The sequence below is a fragment of the Rattus norvegicus genome, chromosome 13, assembly GCF_021556685.1.
Source record: "Rattus norvegicus strain SHRSP/BbbUtx chromosome 13, alternate assembly SHRSP_T2T, whole genome shotgun sequence".
In the NCBI taxonomy this organism is placed as follows: Eukaryota; Metazoa; Chordata; class Mammalia; order Rodentia; family Muridae; genus Rattus; species Rattus norvegicus.
This window is the reverse complement of record NC_141546.1, coordinates 1,377,713-1,400,951: the sequence shown is the minus strand read 5'-3', so window position 1 is coordinate 1,400,951 and position 23,239 is coordinate 1,377,713. Positions and strand designations below refer to the sequence as shown.

At 38.6% G+C, this 23,239-nt stretch overlaps 1 pseudogene; it reads left to right on the top strand.

The window, feature by feature from the left end:
- The first annotated feature begins 14,246 nt into the window (after positions 1-14,246).
- On the top strand, positions 14,247-19,682 carry Prps1-ps2 (phosphoribosyl pyrophosphate synthetase 1, pseudogene 2; annotated as a pseudogene).
- The last annotated feature ends 3,557 nt before the right edge of the window (positions 19,683-23,239 follow it).

Sequence of the window (23,239 nt, the reverse complement as noted above, 5' to 3'; positions counted from 1 at the left end):
ATTCCTCAGCTGTGAATTCTTTGTTTAGCGCTGAACCCCATTTTTTCATAGGGTTATTTGTTTCCCTGCGGTCTAACTTCTTGAGTTCTTTGTATATTTTGGATATAAGGCCTCTATCTGTTGTAGGATTGGTAAAGATCTTTTCCCAATCTGTTGGTTGCCGTTTTGTCCTAACCACAGTGTCCTTTGCCTTACAGAAGCTTTGCAGTTTTATGAGATCCCATTTGTCGATTCTTGATCTTAGAGCATAAGCCATTGGTGTTTTGTTCAGGAAATTTTTTCCAGTGCCCATGTGTTCCAGATGCTTCCCTAGTTTTTCTTCTATTAGTTTGAGTGTGTCTGGTTTGATGTGGAGGTCCTTGATCCACTTGGACTTAAGCTTTGTACAGGGTGATAAGCATGGATCGATCTGCATTCTTCTACATGTTGCCCTCCAGTTGAACCAGCACCATTTGCTGAAAATGCTATCTTTTTTCCATTGGATGGTTTTGGCTCCTTTGTCAAAAATCAAGTGACCATAGGTGTGTGGGTTCATTTCTGGGTCTTCAATTCTATTCCATTGGTCTATCTGTCTGTCTCTGTACCAATACCATGCAGTTTTTATCACTATTGCTCTGTAATACTGCTTGAGTTCAGGGATAGTGATTCCCCCTGAAGTCCTTTTATTGTTGAGGATAGCTTTAGCTATCCTGGGTTTTTTGTTATTCCAAATGAATTTGCAAATTATTCTGTCTAACTCTTTGAAGAATTGGATTGGTATTTTGATGGGGATTGCATTGAATCTGTAGATTGCTTTTGGAAAAATGGCCATTTTTACTAAATTAATCATGCCAATCCATGAGCATGGGAGATCTTTCCATCTTCTGAGGTCTTCTCCAATTTCTTTCCTCAGTGTCTTGAAGTTCTTATTGTACAGATCTTTTACTTGCTTGGTTAAAGTCACCCCGAGGTACTTTATATTATTTGGGTCTATTATGAAGGGTGTCGTTTCCCTAATTTCTTTCTTGGCTTGTTTCTCTTTTGTATAGAGGAAGGCAACTGATTTATTTGAGTTAATTATATACCCAGCCACTTTGCTGAAGTTGTTTATCAGCTTTAGTAGTTCTCTGGTGGAACTTTTGGGATCACTTAAATATACTATCATGTCATCTGCAAATAGTGATATTTTGACCTCTTCTTTTCCGATCTGTATCCCCTTGATCTCCTTTTGTTGTCTGATTGCTCTGGCTAGAACTTCAAGAACTATATTGAATAAGTAGGGAGAGAGTAGGCAGCCTTGTCTAGTCCCTGATTTTAGTGGGATTGCTTCAAGTTTCTCTCCATTTAGTTTAATGTTAGCAACTGGTTTGCTGTATATGGCTTTTACTATATTTATGTATGGGCCTTGAATTTCTATTCTTTCCAGGACTTTTATCATGAAGGGGTGTTGAATTTTGTCAATGCTTTCTCAGCATCTAATGAAATGATCATGTGGTTTTGATCTATCAGTTTGTTTATATAATGGAGCATGTTGATGGTTTTCGGTATATTAAACCATCCCTGCACGCCTGGGATGAAGCCTACTTGACCATGGTCGATGATTGTTTTCATTTGCTCTTGGATTCGTTTTGCCAGAATTTTATTGAGTATTTTTGCATCGATATTCATAAGGGAAATTGGTCTGAAGTTCTCTTTCTTTGTATGTCTTTGTGTGGTTTAGGTATAAGAGTAATTGTGGCTTCGTATTAGGGATTCGGTAGTGCTCCATCTGTTTCAATTTTGTGGAATAGTTTGGATAATATTGGTATGAGGTCTTCTATGAAGGTTTGATAGAATTCTGCACTAAACCCGTCTGGACCTGGGCTCTTTTTGGTTGGGAGACCTTTAATGACTGCTTCTATTTGCTTAGGAGTTATGGGGTTGTTTACCTGGTTTATCTGTTCCTGATTTAACTTCGATACCTGGTATCTGTCTAGGAAATTGTCCATTTCCTGAAGATTTTCAAGTTTTGTTGAATATAGGTTTTTATAGTAAGATCTGATGATTTTTTGAATTTCCTCTGAATCTGTAGTTATGTCTCCCTTTTCATTTCTGATTTTGTTAATTTAGACGCACTCTCTGTGTCCTCTCGTTAGTCTGGCTAAGGGTTTATCTATCTTGTTGATTTTCTCAAAGAACCAACTTTTGGTTCTGTTGATTCTTTCTATGGTCCTTTTTGTTTCTACTTGGTTGATTTCAGCTCTGAGTTTGATTATTTCCTGCCTTCTACTCCTCCTGGGTGTATTTGCTTCTTTTTGTTCTAGAGCTTTTAGGTGTGCTGTCAAGGTGCTGACATATGCTCTTTCCTGTTTCTTTCTGCAGGCACTCAGCGCTATGAGTTTTCCTCTTAGCACAGCTTTCATTGTGTCCCATAAGTTTGAGTATGTTGTATCTTCATTTTCATTAAATTCTAAAAAGTTTTTAATTTCTTTTTTTATTTCTTCCTTGACCAGGTTATCATTGAGTAGAGCATTGTTCAATTTCCACGTATATGTGGGCATTCTTCCCTTATTGTTATTGAAGACCAGTTTTAGGCCGTGGTGGTCCGATAGCATGCATGGGATTATTTCTATCTTTCTGTACCTGTTGAGGCCCGTTTTTTGACCAATTATATGGTCAGTTTTGGAGAAAGTACCATGAGGAGCTGAGAAGAAGGTATATCCTTTTGCTTTAGGATAGAATGTTCTATAAATATCCGTTAAGTCCATTTGGCTCATGACTTCTCTTAGTCTGTCGACATCACCATTTAATTTCTGTTTCCATGATCTGTCCATTGATGAGAGTGGTGTGTTGAAATCTCCCACTATTATTGTGTGAGGTGCAATGTGTGCTTTGAGCTTTAGTAAGGTTTCTTTTACGTATGTAGGTGCCCTTGTATTTGGGGCATAGATATTTAGGATTGAGAGTTAATCTTGGTGGATTTTTCCTTTGAGGAATATGAAGTGTCCTTCCTTATCTTTTTTGATGACTTTTAGTGGGAAATTGATTTTATTTGATATTAGAATGGCTACTCCAGCTTGCTTCTTCTGACCATTTGCTTGGAAAGTTGTTTTCCAGCCTTACACTCTGAGGTAGTGTCTGTCTTTGTGTCTGAGGTGTGTTTCCTGTAGGCAGCAGAATGCAGGGTCCTCGTTGCATATCCAGTTTGTTAATCTATGTCTTTTTATTGGTGAGTTGAGGCCATTGATATTGAGAGATATTAAGGAATAGTGATTATTGCTTCCCTTTATATTCATATTTGGATGTGAGGTTATGTTTGTGTGCTTTTCTTCTCTTTGTTTTGTTTCCAAGACGATTAGTTTCTTGCTTCTTCTAGGGTATAGCTTGCCTCCTTATGTTGGGCTTTACCATTTATTATCCTTTGTAGTGCTGGATTTGTGGAAAGATATTGTGTAAATTTGGTTTTGTCATGGAATATCTTGGTTTCTCCATCAAAGTTAATTGAGAGTTTTGCTGGATACAGTAACCTGGGCTGGCATTTGTGTTCTCTTAGGGTCTGTATAACATCAGTCCAGGATCTTCTGGCCTTCATAGTTTCTGGCGAGAAGTCTGGTGTGATTCTGATAGGTCTCCCTTTATATGTTACTTGACATTTTTCCCTTACTGCTTTTAATATTCTTTCTTTATTTTGTGCGTTTGGTGTTTTGACAATTATGTGACGGGAGGTGTTTCTTTTCTGGTCCAATCTATTTGGAGTTCTGTAGGCTTCTTGTATGTCTATGGGTATCTCATTTTTTAGGTTAGGGAAGTTTTCTTCTATGATGTTGTTGAAGATATTTACTGGTCCTTTGAGCTGGGAGTCTTCACTCTCTTCTATACCTATTATCCTTAGGTTTGATCTTCTCATTGAGTCCTGGATTTCCTGTATGTTTTGGACCAGTAGCTTTTTCCGCTTTACATTATCTTTGACAGTTGAGTCAATGATTTCTATGGAATCTTCTGCTCCTGAGATTCTCTCTTCCATCTCTTGTATTCTGTTGGTGAAGCTTGTATCTACAGCTCCTTGTCTCTTCTTTTGGTTTTCTATATCCAGGGTTGTTTCCATGTGTTCTTTCTTGATTGCTTCTATTTCCATTTTTAATTCCTTCAACTGTTTGATTGTGTTTTCCTGGAATTCTTTCAGGGATTTTTGTGTCTCCTCTCTATGGGCTTCTACTTGTTTATTTATGTTTTCCTGGAATTCTTTCAGGGATTTTTGTGTCTCCTCTCTATGGGCTTCTACTTGTTTATTTATGTTTTCCTGGAATTCTTTCAGGGATTTTTGGGATTCTTTCAGGCGTTTTTGCGATTCCTCTCTGTAGGCTTCTACTTGTTCTCTAAGGGAGTTCTTCACATCTTTCTTGAAGTCCTCCAGCATCATGATCAAAAATGATTTTGGAACTAGATCTTGCTTTTCTGGTGTGTTTGGATATTCCATGTTTGTTTTGATGGGAGAATTGGGCTCCGATGGTGCCATGTAGTCTTGGTTTCTGTTGCTTGGGTTCCTGCGCTTGCCTCTCACCATCAGATTATCTCTAGTGTTACTTTGTTCTGCTATTTCTGACAGTGGCTAGACTGTCCTATAAGCCTGTGTGTCAGGAGTGCTGTAGACCTGTTTTCCTCTCTTTCAGTCAGTTATGGGGACAGAGTGTTCTGCTTTCCGGCGTGTGGTTTTTCCTCTCTACAGGTCTTCAGCTGTTCCTGTGGGCCTGTGTCTTGAGTTCACCAGGCAGCTTTCTTGCAGCAGAAAAGTTGGTCTTACCTGTGGTCCCCGGGCTCAAGTTCGCTCGTGGGGTGCTGCCCACGGGCTCTCTGCAGCGGCAGCAACCAGGAAGACCTGTGCCGCCCCTTCCGGGAGCTTCAGTGCACCAGGGTTCCAGATGGTCTTTGGCTTTTTCCTCTGGCGTCCGAGATGTGTGTGCAGAGAGCAGTCTCTTCTGGTTTCCCAGGCTTGTCTGCCTCTCTGAAGGTTCAGCTCTCCCTCCCACGGGATTTGGGTGCAGAGAACTGTTTATCCGGTCTGTTTCCTTCTGGTTCTGGTGGTGTCTCAGACACAGGGGTCCTGCCGCTCCTGGGCCCTCCCCCATGGGAGCCCAGAGGCCTTATACAGTTTCCTCTTGGGCCAGGGATGTGGGCAGGGGTGAGCAGTGTTGGTGGTCTCTTCCACTCTGCAGCCTCAGGAGTGCCCACCTGACCAGGCCCACAGTTAGCACTCTTAATGAATGAGGTATCTCTTCAGATACAAAGGAACGGTATCAAGATGGAACTCCTAGGAAGGAAGGTAGATAGATCAATGTATGAAAATACCACCAAACCTGAAGATAATTAAGTTTGACTCAGAGTTTGAGGAAAAGTGAGAGCTGCTTCTTTTTTTCCCAAATAATTTATTTATTTATTCTCTCACTTTACTTCCTGATGGAAGACCTCCTCACCCACACACATACACCCTTGTCTTTTCTGAGTCCCATTCTCACAGATCCCTCCTCTCCCCCCAGTTACTGGTTCACTTTCTCCTCAGAGAAGAAGCCCCTCCCCCTTGGATATCACACTGCCTCTGAGACATCCAGTCCCAGAAGGAATAAGCAGATCCTCTGCTCCTGAGTCTAAACCTGGCAGTCCAATTAGGAGAAGAGGATCTATTGGCAGGCAAAAAAATCAAAGAGGATGTCAGCTAAAATTGTTAGGCAATCTATAAGAAAGACCAAGCTGTTTATCGACTCAAAATGTGTAGGAGTCCTATATGTTCTTTTGTTTATCATTCAATCTCTCTGAACCCTCATGGGAATAATTTAGTTTACTCTGTAGTTCTTCTTTTGGTGTTCTTGAAACCTGCTTGCTTAATTCTGTTCTTCATTCTTCCACAAGATTCCCTGAGCTCTACCTGATGCTTGGCTGTGGGTTTCTTTATCTGTTTCATCTGCTGCTAGAATAATTTATCAGGAGAGAGTTATGCTAGATTTTTGTCTTCACAGAGTACCATTTATAGTGACTGAGATGTCTCTCTCACATGCAATGGGTTTCAAGATGGGGTAGTCATTTTTAGCTATTCCCTCAGTCTCTGCTAAAATCTTTATTTCTCCATGCTTTTCAGGCAGTAAATATTTAGGGTTAAAGGTTTTGTGCATGGATTAATGTCCCTTTCCCTCCACTGAAAGTGCCCCCTGACTATAGAAAGTATCACCTTTAGGAGAGAATTGAATCTTACAATTGTCCTCTGTTCTCCATATAACCCCAAGGCTCAGGCACATGTATGCACACACACACACACACACACACACACACACACACACACACACACACACACACACGCAAGAGAGAGAGAGACAGAGAGAGAGACAGAGAGAGAGACAGAGAGAGAGACAGAGAGAGAGAGAAGAAAGGGGATTCAATTTAAGTGCAAGAAGAATGCCTTCTATATTTGTGAGTATTGCAGCCCACTTGATTAGTATAAAAGATTACTCTTCAATGTCAAAATACTTATATTTTGAAGATACTTTTGTTATGGATAATCTTTGTTCTTGGATAGTGAATGTATTTATGTTACAAATGCCATCTCATTTTCTCCATCTTCCACACTCCCTCCTCCTGTGTCTGTGAGGATGCTCCTACTCCCAGCTACCCACTCCCACTGCAACATCCTGGCATTCCCCTACATTGTGGAAACAAAACTTCACAGAACTAAGGTTTTTCATCCTAATTATGCTGGACAAAACTATCCTTTCCTGCAAAAGCAACTGGAGCCATGACTCTCTCCATCTGTACACATTGATTGGCTGTTTAGTCTCGGGGAGCTCTAGTGTAGTATGGTTGTATGATATTGTTGTTATTCCTATAGGGTTGCAAACCCCTCCAGCTCCCTCAATTCTTTCTCTAACACCTCCATTAGTGTCCCTGTGCTCAGTCCAGTGGTTAGCTGCAAGTCTCCTCATCTGTGTTTCTAAGACTTTGGCAGAGCCATTCATGAGACATCCATATCAGACTCCTGTCAGCAAGCCCTTCATGGCATCATCAATAATGACTGGGTTTGGTGGCTACATATTAGAGTGATACCCAAGTTGTGTAGTTTCTGGAAGTCCTCATCTTCATTCCCTACCCCACTCTTTGAGCCTGTATTTTATCCTCTGAGTATTTTGTTCTCCCTTCTAAGAAGGACTGAAACATCCACATTTTGAGCTACTTCTTGAGCTTCATATGATCTGTGATTTTTTTTTAGGTATTCCAAGCTTTTGAACTGATATCAAATTATCATTGAGTAAATATTATGTGTCTTCTTTTGTGACTAGATTACCTCATTTAGGATGATATTTTCTAGTTCAATCCATTTTTCAAAGAATTTCATGTAGTAATTGTTTTCAATAGCTGTGTAGTACTCCATTATGTAAATGTACCAAATTTTTCTATGCATTTCTCTGTTAAAGGACATCTGGGTTGTTTCCAGCTTCTGGCTATATAAATGATGTTGTTATGAACATAGTGGAACATGTGTCCTTATTATATGTTAGAGCACCTTTTGTGTGTATACCCAGGAGTGGTATATCTGGGTCTTCAGTTATTCCTATGTCCAATTTTCTGAGGAACCACCAGACTGATTTCCAGAGCGGTTATACCAGCTTTCAATCCCACCAACAATGGAGAGGTGTTCCTCTTCCTCCCTACCCCTTCCAATATCTGATGCCACCTGAGTTTTTGATCTTAGCCATTCGGACCTGGAATCTCACGGTTGTTTTGATTTGTTTTGTTTTGACTAGGGATGTTGAACATTTCTTTAGGTGTTCTGGATTGCCATTTTGCAAGGTCTGTCTTCACCTAAGAGCTATGTCTTTGGTAGATTTATAAAAATGTTTCCTGAAAGAGTTAGCTGAAATGAGAAGAGTCTCCTTCAGAGTAGGCAGCACCTTTCTTCAGGAAGCTGGCATAAAAAAAAAGGCTCAAGAACTCAGAACTTTCTGCATTCACTTCATGTCACTGAGCGAGTCCATATTGTTATTGTTGTTGTTGCTGTAGCTGCTGCTGCTGCTGCTGCTGTTGCTGCTGCTGCTGCTGATGATGATGATAATAATAATAATAAAGTAAGACTCCAACTTTTTTGGCATTCTAATATGAATTGAAAACTATCAAGTCCTCAGTATTTTTCAGGCCTTCAGAACCAGGTTGGAACTACTGAGGCATTTAGCATCATAGACTGTAGAGAAACCTTATTCATTAAGGTCACACTTTCCCTTTGTATAGCGAGGTCTTAAGATCAGCACAAATTGAGGACTTCCTTTATTAGCAGGGATTCTCCTTCTCTGACATTGACTAGGGAGCTCAAAACACCCAGTCTCTACTAGCATGTAGCCTTGGTGAGATTACAGGTTCAGAGTCCTTCCTCCTGATAAGTACAAGTCCTGCAAGCACCTGTATTCCCTGGAATGCCTCTTCTAGCAAATGAGACACCCCAAGCTGTAGTCAATGATGTGTGCCCACCATAGAAATGGCTACCCTGTTCCACAAACCTATATAACCTGTAATTCACCTCAAATAACGGTGAGCTGCCTCACAAAAGCTGGTCCTGGAGATAAGTCTGCCATTGCTATCTTACTTACAAAAACCCATCTTCTTTGGTTTGACTCTGCTCCCTTTGCTGTTTTGTATCAATGGCCAATTGTTGTTGTAAAATATACTAATAAAAAAGTATGGTTGTCTTTTACCCTGCTAGGTCTGCACTGCAGTGCCCCAAGATATCTGCTAGATATCTTGGCAGAAACACATCCCAGACACACACTTTCCTACACTCAAACCCTCTCATAAAAAACACACAACACAATAATCTTTGACCCAATTGGTAAGATATAATTGCCCACTTTAACATACAAAGCCTGGTACCATCCATCCCTTAAGAACATTGATAACAACCTGTAAATACACAGAGCAGAATCTTTACATCACCTGTCATGGCTTTTCCCCTCTTTCCTCTGTCCTGTCTATTCTCGTCTCCTCCTCTTCCTTCAAACTTCTCTCCTGCCCATCTTTCTTCTCCTCCAATGACAGGCCTCCTTCTATCCTGTACCTGCCTCACCTGTAGTTTACAAATTCAATGGCGAGGTTCTCTGGAAGTCACCTGATTCCTGATTATGTGACTAGGCAGCTGTACTTGCGGCAGTGGAATTAGCATCAACATTCAAACCACAACATTCAATGACCACGGGGAGAAGGGAAAACCACAAGGGACTGAGCACTTACCAGTTTCTCTGCCTCTCCAGTGTTCAGACAATCATTGTTGGATGATCTAGGACACATCATGTAGGTGATTTTAGAGAAATAGGTAGATAGATAAATGATAGACAGACATACAGACAGACAGACAGACAGATAGATAACTTGTTTTCATGATGAACTGTAAGGAAAAAACTTAGGATTTTGGATTTTTGAGGCAAGCATGTGGCCAAATGAACTACATCTCAGCTCCAATATTGAAATGATCATAATTTATTTATATACTAAATCTTCCAGATCAGTATTCAGTTTTAAATGTATAACTCCTCTCATTTGATGTGTAATTGAATTCAGTAAAACATATTCTTAAAAGCATACTAGCATACATAGTCACAAGCTTTCGTAAACACACAGCATTAAAAAAATCAAACAAAACTGAGTAACAAAGAAAAATAATTATTCTCCAACAAATGCAGCCATGTGATAAAACTTGCTTCTCTTTTGGAGGAGAATATACTTTGAAGCAAACACTTAGCTGTTTTTGTGATCCTCACAAGTCTCTGAGCACATTAAGGGTTAAAGCTCATCTCCAAGCCACTTCTGCTCCTGAGATCAACACAGGTGTTTGGTGTTACATAGCTTGTAAAGGACAATGTTGTACTACAAAGCAAGCTTCTTTAAAATATACAGATACTTTGATCCACAAATGTATTTCCAAGCATTTATCCAGATAAGTAATGTAATTGATGTAATATGGAGGCTCTGGTTAACTTGACCTCAAATAGATCATCCATTTCTGAGATATTTGCTTAGCTAATAGACCATGACTTTTTGAGATATTTGCTTGGCATTAATAATGTTCAGATATTAGTAACATTTACTTGTGTTTTACATGTGTATGTTTTACATGTATATATATATATATGTGTGTGTGTGTGTGTTTGTGTGTGTGTGTGTGTGTGTGTGTGTGTGTGTGTGTATGCTCATGTATCAAGTCACATATGGTGTGGGTACACCTGCACATATGTATGAGAGAGGATAGCAATATCTTAGACATTCATACTAAAAGGTTATATGAAACGTGGTATTTTAGATTAATCACGTAGAATGAGAGATGCAACATTAACTAAAATTAAGGGATGGGCAAATGGAGTTCATCTGCTTGGCCTATATGGTTGATTTTTTTATTTTTAAATTGTTACATATGTCTGATAATAAGTCCAAAGAGTATATCCAGAGCAAAATGAGAAAAAAAACTAAACAAAACTTTGTGAAATTATGGTATACTTGTATTACAGGATATTTGATGTAGACTTTTTAAAAAAGTAACTTTTATAGGAAATATGCATATAATATTACATACAATGCTACAAAGAAAGCCTACAAAATTATGTGAGACAGGCTAAAAGGTAGAAGGCACAGCAGTTAAGCATATTTGCTGCCCTTTCAGACCATCTGAGTTCAGTTCTCAGCGCATACATCATGTCCCTCACACTAACTTGTAACTGCAGCTACAGAGCATATGATACCCTCTTCTAGCCTGTATAGATTCAAATGTGTACATATGGGAACATACCTGTGTGCACACATGTGCACACAAGCACAAATATTTTTAATTATGTGAAATATTTCAACTTTTGTTTAAAAATAAACCTATGTAAACTGTAGATGTGACTCAAAGTTAATAGCACTTGATGCAAAATCATAAAATCAGAGTTGGGCTCATATAATCCATATAATTTTAATGAATTTCCCTACACACACACACACACACACACACACACACACACACACAAACAAATAAACACACATACTCATCATTTTCGCTCCCAGAAAGACTGCTGGGGCTTTCTGGACTTCAGTTCTGTCAAGATAATATGATCCCAAATTTAGGCATGAGACTCTGCCTCAAATGGCTGAGTGGACTTTAAAATAAGATACCCAATAAACACACTCTTCTGGTTTCTATAAACTCTAGTGCACATACACATAATTCATTCACACAGGCATACACATAAATAAATTAAAAAACATAACTTAAAAGCAGGAAATGGCTAAAATATCATCAGAGAGCTTATAATAGTGGGATAGATTTTAATTTTTCTCCACTAATACTTTATAAGCATTCCTTTAATAAATTGCATTTGAACCTGGAGATTTGTCTCAGTGATTAAGAGCACATTTTACTCCTGAAAAGAGAGAGTCCTTCTTCAATTTCCAGAACATACAGTGCAGCTTATGCCTAGCTATAACTCTAGCCTCAAAAAATCCTAAAATTTCTGAGATTTGAGGGTGGTAGTACACATGTATGCATGTGGAAAAAATACTCACTCATACACATAAAAATCTTTAAAAGATTTCATTTTATTCCTGCATTTGTTTATCTTTGTGTGTGTGTGTGTGTGTGTGTGTGTGTGTCTGAATCTGTATCTGCATTTGTACATATATTGGGTATCAGCCCAAATATATATGTGGCAATCAAAGGACATTTGTAGGACTTTTTTACTTTGATTAACTACTCCTTAGATCCTATAATTATCTCCTAACAAGTGTGACCCTGAGTGATTTTTACTGAGAGAAAGCTGCTTATTAATGAGACTGGGCCAGAATACAGTGTCAAACTTGACCTAATATTATGAGGTCACATAATATGAGTCAAAGGTGCTTCCCTCTCGACCTCCTATAATCAGTAAAGAATTGAAAATTATAATCTACAGGGCCCCTCCATTCCTGTATTGTGCTAGTTCCAGTCTATGATTTTATAGGTCTTGGAACTCAGGTCATTGTTGATAGTGCTCTTCACTGCTATTGTATATGGCAATCTTGTCTATACGCATGACTGAGTAGAGAAAGAAAACAGCATTCAATTGATTTTTTGCAAAAATCAATTCTAGAAAAGGTGAATAACAGCTTTTTAAAAGTACATAAACTTTCTAAAGAAGTAGATCCAGTCAAGGGTGTTTCTTCTTCTAACCAGGCACAAAGTCTGTCATTGAATCTCTACTAGTTATATTTTTAATTCCAGGACAATACCTCTTGTTTGCTTTTCATATAGTTCCATACTTCCAGATTGTTGACCATTTTAAAATGCCTCTTCCAAAGATCCAATGGCCTCCCATTGTTACCACATACATACACTATTGGCCTCTCTATCTTGAATCACTAATAAAATGGTTTTAAAAAGTAGGATTCTTCAACCATACAGGAATAATATATTATTGTGTATTCTTTCACTGGAGACCATGGAAACCATCACTTCCCAAGGATTTCTCACCTATCAGCAGGTACTGCTTCCTCCACTCAAATGTTTTCACCAGATTTTCAATTTCCCATTTCATAATTCCATATAACCCTGCCTTCACTAATATGCTCATATTGTGCAAGTACAGGAGAGACAAATGTGTACATACATATAAAAGACAAAACTTGACATTGGGTATCTTCTTCAATTGTCCTCCATCTTATTTTTTTTCAGGCAGGTCTACAGAGTCTCTGATTAATTGCTATACTGGAGAAGAAATATGCATATCACTAGAGCTCCTGCCAATATTGCCAAAACAAAACAAAGTGACAATGACAATGAAAATAACAAACCTAGCAACTTCTAAGTTCAGTCAAAGTCCCTTTTATGTTAAAATAAGAAAAAATGTGATATAAGACAAAACCTCTATAACTCTCCACCGACATATATAGGCTCAAACACATGTAGACACATTCACCTCCTCACAAATAAAAAATAAAAGACATAATCTTTTTCCAGGCTGTGGGATAGGAATGGCATATCTACACTATGGTTTTGGAAGGTTCTTAAGCCAAATTTATGAATTATTCCCAACTCACCTCTAGCATGTGTTAATTCTTTGTGAGCAGGGTTTTCAGTTATTACCTTGATTCCTCTGTGGAAAACATACCTCTCATCTCCTATTCAGTCTTCCAACACACTACACCATCACCATCTTTCTAAGATGGCTCTTGAGAAACAAAGTCCTCAGACATGCTGAAGATATGTTAGACTCAAACTCGTGGACTTATTAAATAAAAGTAGAATGTGTGGTGAGTCAATCAATCATTTAGCTGAGTGCTTACCTTGCAAGCATAAAGGACTCTCTAGTTCAGTTCCGAGATTGCTATTGCTGTAATAAAACACCATGACCAATACCAACTTGAGGATGACACAAGTTATTTCATCTCATAGATAAATCCTTCGCCCAGAGAAATTAAGGCAGGAACCTGAAAGCAAGAACTGATGCAGATGCGGTGAAGTAATGCTATTTACTGTCTTTCCTTGCCTGATATTTTATACAACCCCAGAAGTCCTGATCATAGTAAACTGAAATCACTTACTCATTAATCAATAAAATGCCTAATAGACTTGACTATAGGCCATCGTTATGGAAGTATTTCCTCAATTTAGAGATCCACTTCTGAAGATATTCTACCTTGTATTAAGCTGACAAAAACCTAGCCAACACATCCTGTTTTACATTTAGAAGAAGGAGGATTTAGATCCTGGAGAAATGGCTCAGTTGTTAAAAGCACTTGTAGCTCGTGCAGAGAATCTGTGGTCAGTTCTTGCTACCCACATGGTAAATCACAAACAAATTTATCCCATTTGCATGGGATCCATCCACCTTTTCTGATCTCCACGTACACGAAGCAATCTTGCATTGCACAAAACACACATTTGTTCATGTGTGTGCGCCCTCTTTTACTCTCTCTCTCTGTCGGACTCTTTGTCTCTGTCTCTGTCTCTGTCTGACTCTTTGTCTTGGTCTCTGTCGGTCTTTCTCTCTCTCTGTCTGTCTCTCTCTCTCACACACACAAACATACACACATACACATGCACAACACTTCACACACACACACACACACACACACACACCACAAAACCATATAAAAGAGAAGATTTTTTAAAAGCTAGATATGGTGGCATGTAGTTGTAATTCCATCCCTAGGGAGATGGAGATAGGCAGACCTCTAGGGATCACTGGACACTCATGTTCAATGAACTTCAGATTAAGCAAGAGATCTTGTCTACAAAAGAGAGATGAAAATTGGGAAAAACATTCAATGAAGAGGATGACTACATTTTTCAGAGTGGGTTTAATGAGATAAATGACAATCTAATGGAGCTTTTGAACATGATTAATGATTGCAAGATTATTTCTGCTAGCCAAGTTACTGCAATCATCCCATAATTTCCTTATGCCATCCAAGATAAGAATAAGAGCCAATCTCCAATTCGAGGTAAGCTTGTTGCAAATATGCTATCTGTAGCAGGTGCATATCATATTATCACCATGTATCTACATGCATCTCAAATTCAGGGTTTCTTTGATATCCCAGTGGACAATTTATACAAAGAGCCAGCTGTCCTAAAGTGAATATGGGAGAATATATCTGAGTGGAGAAACTGTACTATTTTCTTACCTGAAGCTGGTAGAGCCAAGAGAGTAATTTCCATAGCAGACCAACTGAACGCAGATATTGCTTTCACTCACAAGGAACAGAAGAAATTCAAAGAAGAAGACCACCTGGTACTAGTATGAAATGTGAAGGATCATATGATTATACTTGTGGATGACATAGCTGACACTTGTGGTACAATCTGTCATGCTGTTGACAAACTTTTGTCAGTTGGAGCTATAAGAATTTATATTATCTGAATATAACGGGAAGCAATAATCACTATTCCTTAATATCTCTCAATATCAATGGCCTCAACTCCCCAATAAAAAGACATAGATTAACAAACTGGATACACAACGAGGACCCTGCATTCTGCTGCCTACAGGAAACACACCTCAGAGACAAAGACAGACATTACCTCAGAGTGAAAGGCTGGAAAACAATTTTCCAAGCAAATGGTCAGAAGAAGCAAGCTGGAGTAGCCATTCTAATATCAAATAAAATCAATTTTCAACTAAAAGTCATCAAAAAAGATAAGGAAGGACACTTCATATTCATCAAAGGAAAAATCCACCAAGATGAACTCTCAATCCTAAATATCTATGCCCCAAATACAAGGGCAACTACATATGTAAAAGAAACCTTACTAAAGCTCAAAACACACATTGCACCTCACACAATAATAGTGGGAGATTTCAACACCCCACTCTCATCAATGGACAGATCATGGAAACAGAAATTAAACAGAGATGTAGACAGACTAAGAGAAGTCATGAGCCAAATGGACTTAACGGATATTTATAGAACATTCTATCCTAAAGCAAAAGGATATACCTTCTTCTCAGCTCCTCATGGTACTTTCTCCAAAATTGACCATATAATTGGTCAAAAAACGGGCCTCAACAGGTACAGAAAGATAGAAATAATCCCATGCGTGCTATCGGACCACCACGGCCTAAAACTGGTCTTCAATAACAATAAGGGAAGAATGCCCACATATACGTAGAAATTGAACAATGCTCTACTCAATGATAACCTGGTCAAGGAAGAAATAAAAAAAGAAATTAAAAACTTTTTAGAATTTAATGAAAATGAAGATACAACATACTCAAACTTATGGGACACAATGAAAGCTGTGCTAAGAGGAAAACTCATAGCGCTGAGTGCCTGCAGAAAGAAACAGGAAAGAGCATATGTCAGCAGCTTGACAGCACACCTAAAAGCTCTAGAACAAAAAGAAGCAAATACACCCAGGAGGAGTAGAAGGCAGGAAATAATCAAACTCAGAACTGAAATCAACCAAGTAGAAACAAAAAGGACCATAGAAAGAATCAACAGAACCAAAAGTTGGTTCTTTGAGAAAATCAACAAGATAGATAAACCCTTAGCCAGACTAACGAGAGGACACAGAGAGTGCGTCCAAATTAACAAAATCAGAAATGAAAAGGGAGACATAACTACAGATTCAGAGGAAATTCAAAAAAACATCAGATCTTACTATAAAAACCTATATTCAACAAAACTTGAAAATCTTCAGGAAATGGACAATTTCCTAGACAGATACCAGGTATCGAAGTTAAATCAGGAACAGATAAACCAGTTAAACAACCCCATAACTCCTAAGGAAATAGAAGCAGTCATTAAAGGTCTCCCAACCAAAAAGAGTCCAGGTCCAGACGGGTTTAGTGCAGAATTCTATCAAACCTTCATAGAAGACCTTATACCAATATTATCCAAACTATTCCACAAAATTGAAACAGATGGAGCCCTACCGAATTCCTTCTATGAAGCCACAATTACTCTTATACCTAAACCACACAAAGACCCAACAAAAAAAAGAGAACTTCAGACCAATTTCCCTTATGAATATCGACGCAAAAATACTCAATAAAATTCTGGCAAACCGAATTCAAGAGCACATCAAAACAATCATCCACCATGACCAAGTAGGCTTCATCCCAGGCATGCAGGGATGGTTTAATATAAGGAAAACCATCAACGTGATCCATCATATAAACAAACTGAAAGAACAGAACCACATGATCATTTCATTAGATGCTGAGAAAGCATTTGACAAAATTCAACACCCCTTCATGATAAAAGTCCTGGAAAGAATAGGTATTCAAGGCCCATACCTAAACATAGTAAAAGCCATATACAGCAAACCAGTTGCTAACATTAAACTAAATGGAGAGAAACTTGAAGCAATCCCACTAAAATCAGGGACTAGACAAGGCTGCCCACTCTCTCCCTACTTATTCAATATAGTTCTTGAAGTTCTAGCCAGAGCAATCAGACAACAAAAGGAGATCAAGGGGATACAGATCGGAAAAGAAGAGGTCAAAATATCACTATTTGCAGACGACATGATAGTATATTTAAGTGATCCCAAAAGTTCCACCAGAGAACTACTAAAGCTGATAAACAACTTCAGCAAAGTGGCTGGGTATAAAATTAACTCAAATAAATCAGTTGCCTTCCTCTATACAAAAGAGAAACAAGCCGAGAAAGAAATTAGGGAAACGACACCCTTCATAATAGACCCAAATAACATAAAGTACCTCGGTGTGACTTTAACCAAGCAAGTAAAAGATCTGTACAATAAGAACTTCAAGACACTGAGGAAAGAAATTGAAGAAGACCTCAGAAGATGGAAAGATCTCCCATGCTCATGGATTGGCAGGATTAATATAGTAAAAATGGCCATTTTACCCAAAGCAATCTACAGATTCAATGCAATCCCCATCAAAATACCAATCCAATTCTTCAAAGAGTTAGACAGAACAATTTGCAAATTCATCTGGAATAACAAAAAACCCAGGATAGCTAAAGCTATCCTCAACAATAAGAGGACTTCAGGGGGAATCACTATCCCTGAACTCAAGCAGTATTACAGAGCAATAGTGATAAAAACTGCATGGTATTGGTACAGAGACAGACAGATAGACCAATGGAATAGAATTGATGACCCAGAAATGAACCCACACACCTATGGTCACTTGATTTTTGACAAAGGAGCCAAAACCATCCAATGGAAAAAAGATAGCATTTTCAGCAAATGGTGCTGGTTCAACTGGAGGGCAACATGTAGAAGAATGCAGATCGATCCATGCTTATCACCCTGTACAAAGCTTAAGTCCAAGTGGATCAAGGACCTCCACATCAAACCAGACACACTCAAACTAATAGAAGAAAAACTAGGGAAGCATCTGGAACACATGGGCACTGGAAAAAATTTCCTGAACAAAACACCAATGGCTTATGCTCTAAGATCAAGAATCGACAAATGGGATCTCATAAAACTGCAAAGCTTCTGTAAGGCAAAGGACACTGTGGTTAGGACAAAACGACAACCAACAGATTGGGAAAAGATCTTTACCAATCCTATAACAGATAGAGGCCTTATATCCAAAATATACAAAGAACTCAAGAAGTTAGACCGCAGGGAAACAAATAACCCTATTAAAAAATGGGGTTCAGAGCTGAACAAAAATTCACAGCTGAGGAATGCCGAATGGCTGAGAAACACCTAAAGAAATGTTCAACATCTATAGTCATAAGGGAAATGCAAATCAAAACAACCCTGAGATTTCACCTCACACCAGTGAGAATGGCTAAGATCAAAAATTCAGGTGACAGCAGATGCTGGCGAGGATGTGGAGAAAGAGGAACACTCCTCCATTGTTGGTGGGATTGCAGACTGGTAAAACCATTCTGGAAATCAGTCTGGAGGTTCCTCAGAAAATTGGACATTGAACTGCCTGAGGATCCAGCCATACCTCTCTTGGGCATATACCCAAAAGATGCCTCAACATATAAAAGAGACACGTGCTCCACTATGTTCATCGCAGCCTTATTTATAATAGCCAGAAACTGGAAAGAACCCAGATGCCCTTCAACAGAGGAATGGATACAGAAAATGTTGTACATCTACACAATGGAATATTACTCAGCTATCAAAAACAACGAGTTTATGAAATTCGTAGGCAAATGGTTGGAACTGGAAAATATCATCCTGAGTGAGCCATCCCACTCACAGAAAGACATACATGGTATGCACTCATTGATAAGTGGCTATTAGCCCAAATGCTTGAATTACCCTAGATCCCTAGAACAAAGGAAACTCAAGACGGATGATCAAAATGTGAATGCTTCACTCCTTCTTTAAATGAGGAAAAAGAATACCCTTGGCAGTGAAGGGAGAGGCAAAGATTAAAACAGAGACTGAAGGAACACCCATTCAGAGCCTGCCCCACACGTGGCCCATACATATACAGCCACCCAATTAGACAAGATGGATGAAGCAAAGAAGTGCAGACCGACAGGAGCCGGATGTAGATCGCTCCTGAGAGACACAGCCAGAATACAGCAAATACAGAGGCGAATGCCAGCAGCAAACCATTGAACTGAGAATAGGTCCCCCGTTGAAGGAATCAGAGAAAGAACTGGAAGAGCTTGAAGGTGCTCGAGACCCCAAAAGTACAACAATGTCAAGCAACCAGAGCTTCCCGGGACTAAGCCACTACCTAAAGACTATACATGGACTGACCCTGGACTCTGTCCCCATAGGTAGCAATGAATATCCTAGTAAGAGCACCAGTGGAAGGGGAAGCCCTGGGTCCTGCTAAGACTGAACCCCCAGTGAACTAGACTATGCGGGGAGGGTGGCAATGGGGGGAGGTTTGGGAGGGGAACACCCACAAGGAAGGGGAGGGGGGAGGGTGATGTCTGTCCGGAAACCGGGAAAGGGAATAACACTTGAAATGTATATAAGAAATACTCAAGATAATAAAAAAAAATAAAATAAAATAAAAAAAATAAAAAAAAAACTGAAGCAATTAAAAAAAAAAAGAACTTATATTATCTTGATGCATGGAATCTTTTCTGGATCTGCCATTACTTGAATCAACACTGCATGCTTTGAAGCAGTAGTAGTTACCAATCCCATATATCAGGAGGACAAGGCAAAATATTGTTCCAAAATACAGGTGATTGACATCTCTGTGCTCCTTGCAGAAGCCATCAGGAGAACCTAAAATGGAGGATCTCTCTCCTACATGTTCAGCCATGTTCCCCTATAATGTAATAAATTCTGACGCATTTTGAAAATAAAACCAACCACCTCCCTTGTTTTCTTGGTATTGTCAGTCCAGCAGAAGGCCAGCTCAGTTCAATATAGCTTTTTACATCAAACATTAGTTATATTTGAATTTACCCTACATTGAAGAAAGACAGTTCACTTTTAAGTGATAGGATGCCCTACCTGCACTGTTGCATCCTGGCTTTTTTTGTTTGTTTGTTTGTTTTTTTATGAGCCTTGAAGATTTAAGTTGAGCTCACCTGTGTAGACATTAAGATGTATAGACTGTTAAGAGTGTATTCCACAAGGACTTTAGAATGTGACTGACAAAGCTCATACACCATTGCATCTGAACGCTTTGGAGTTTTTACCCAGAATAACAAGCAACCATGCCAGCGCATGTGTAACACGTTTTCAGAGGTCTATGCTATATCACAGCAAGGACTCATAGCATCCTCAAACCTAGTTCAACTGTTAAGCATCCTGTAAGGCAGGGGCAATTAGCTCAATGTAGTAATTCTTGAGAGGAGAAAGCCTGATCCATTGCCATCTGTTCAACTCTATAGCTTGAATACTCTACACCTATTCCTTTCTAGTTGGCTTTCCTTTCATCTATCTTGACCCTTTAGCCAAGGGTTAAGATATCTTGACCCAAGATAGCCAAATATCTTTGACTCAATGACCACTGTAATGAAATCTTTTATAAGACAGACTTGCTTTTTGCTATGTAACTGCTGATAGTCCCATTAGATAACTTGGTATAACATGATCTTCCTTTGCCTACTACCTCTGTGGTGATGAGTTTTATGTGGAGTTTGTAGTACCTTTTGATTATTTGAGTTTCACCCTCCTTGGATCTATTTGGCCTCTCAGTTGAACATATTTCTGCTAAACTGTTATTGTCTTGTGTAGAAGAAAAAATAAAATGTCTGCCATTTGTGAAAATAATGGAAAAGTAAAAGAAATAAAAGGAGGTATGGAGTTGGTTAGGCAGCTCAGCACTTGCAAATGAGGAAAACAATGAACTCCAGACAGCTGTCCTCTGAAATTCACAAGTACATGAATGAATATATGAATATAAAGTGTTTAAAAAGTAAAATATGAATACTCCCTAAGGAACACACCCATGGTTGACATCTGCTCTGCACCCCGTGCAGGGGAACCAATTTTATTTGTGTTTGCATTGGAAAAATTAACAGTAAGACATTATTTACTGAATTTCAATATACCAGGTGATCTGCTTTGATCTGTCAACCCTCAAGTACTACTGCCTAATGAAATGTAATTTGATAATTTTTTGGTCAGTTATGAAGGCTCCAACCTGTCTTACATGGCTAAGTCATTCTGAAATACTGGTAAGAGCTTGTCCAAATCCTTTGGATCTGGCTTTGTGTGGAACCTAAGTACATTGGGAGTAAATATGCATTTTTCTTTTTCCTGATACCTACCACCTACCATGCTTACTCACAACCCATCTGCCCATGTCCTTCTGGGCGGATGCTGTTTTGATTATATTCATAATTTTGTAGTTTTTTTGGCTAATTAAAGTAATTTCATAATAGTTTTAAGGTTTGATCCTACTAATTATAGAACTTCTGCCCAATGTTTGATTCAAGGTGTAGCTCACTCTCAGCATAGGGCAACTTCAGGACACTTGGGGCAAACAGGCAGAATTGAATGCTGTATTATTTTTCTGGAGTTATGATAAAACATCATCACCAAAGTGACCTGTGGAAGAAACATTTTATTTTGACTTATAATTCCAGATAAATAATATATTGTTTGGGAGGTGGAACTGTTTCTAAGTGGTTGAAAGCATTGTCTGTTCTTCCATGGCCTCTGAATTTAAGTCCTAGCACCCGTATGGCAGCTCGCAGCTGATTAAAATTGCAGTTATAGGGAATTCAGTGCTGAGTTCTACCTTCTCAGGACATTGTACACACATGGTACATAGATACATATGCAGACAAAAATGTATATATGCAAAATAAAATAAAATTTTTAAAAAAGGAGTCCATCTCAGTGAAAGATATAAAAGCACAAACAGCAAACATTGTTCCTGGAGCAGGAAACTGAGAATCATATTTTCAATACCAAGCAGAGAGAAGAAGATATTAAACTGGAATGGGCATGTCGCTTTTAAATGTCAAAGCCTATACCCAGTGTTACATTTCCTGAATCAAGCTTACCCATAACAGCACTAATTGGAGACCAAGTTATCAACTATCAGACCCTAGGAAATTTTTGTTCAAGACACAAGTGCTAAGTTCTCCTAATCAGTCTATGCATTTGTCCATCTAGGGTTGGGATGCAAGAGAAGAGAGTAATGGTGAAAGGTCTTTCTTGACTTTGTGCTATTTTAGTTAGGGGTTGGACTCTCATGAAAAACACCAAACTATCCAGATGAACTCCAGCTATTGATATTCTTTCAAATTCCAAGGCAGTCCTCCCATTTATTCTTCAAGTTGACATCCCAAACCCATCCATCAGTACTCACCATGCATGAGCAGGTTCCAGTTCCTTTGTCTTGTTGAGATAGCAGAGGCCCACTGCCTGCTACCCAATTAATATGTGCCGATCACTATCTACATCAACACATTCATATGATATCTAGCCACAAAAAGCTGAAACAAGATGTTATTGTACTTGTCTGGAATGTGGATCACCTAGAATCCTGTTAGAAGAGGTAAATCTCATCAATGTGCCTCTCATGGTGTTTCTAGAGAAGATCCAGTAAAGAGGGAGGTCTTGAAGGTAATAGGCATCATCTCATTTGCTAAGTGCTTAAGTAAAAGAAAATTAAAAGGAGAAAGAAGAGCACCTCCAAACTCTGAGCTCATTAATCTAGCAGTATGGACAACTATGATGAATCAACATCCAAGAGAGGATTTGCTGTGGAATCCTGAGCAAGAGAATTATAAAGAATATGCACCTTTTAAGGTTGGGTTAAACAAAGAAGAATATACACAAAAATTAAGAGTTCCTGTTTCCTGAAGGAGTCAAGCACTGAGAGAAAGAAAACTAATATATATGTATAATATATGTATATATTATACATATATAATATACATATATACATATATAAGTATATGTATATATTTATGTAAAACATAGGTTATTAAATATAATAAACTTAAATATAATGTATTTAACTAATAAATTAATGCTCTTAATATGTACATATATGTGATATTTTCAAATCCAAAAATCTGTGGTCGTACACATTCTCAATAACAGCACTCTGGAGCCAGAAGCAGGTGAATTTTTAAATTCTAGGATTGCTTGTCCTACATAGCTAGGGTTATATAGTGACATGCTGGTCACCTATCAACACCCCTAAGAAGCCCAAAATCTTTTCACTTTAGCATGTTGATTGCAAAGCCTAAAATATTTCTCCCTTACCTTTATAACAGAAACCCAGAAAATGAGCTATGATACATTAATCGTTAAATGTTTACCACACAAATATGAAGGCCTACATTTCGTTGCCCAAATCCAACATCAAAATTCTGTGCATAGAGGCACACACACACATAATTTCAGTGCTTGGAATCCCTT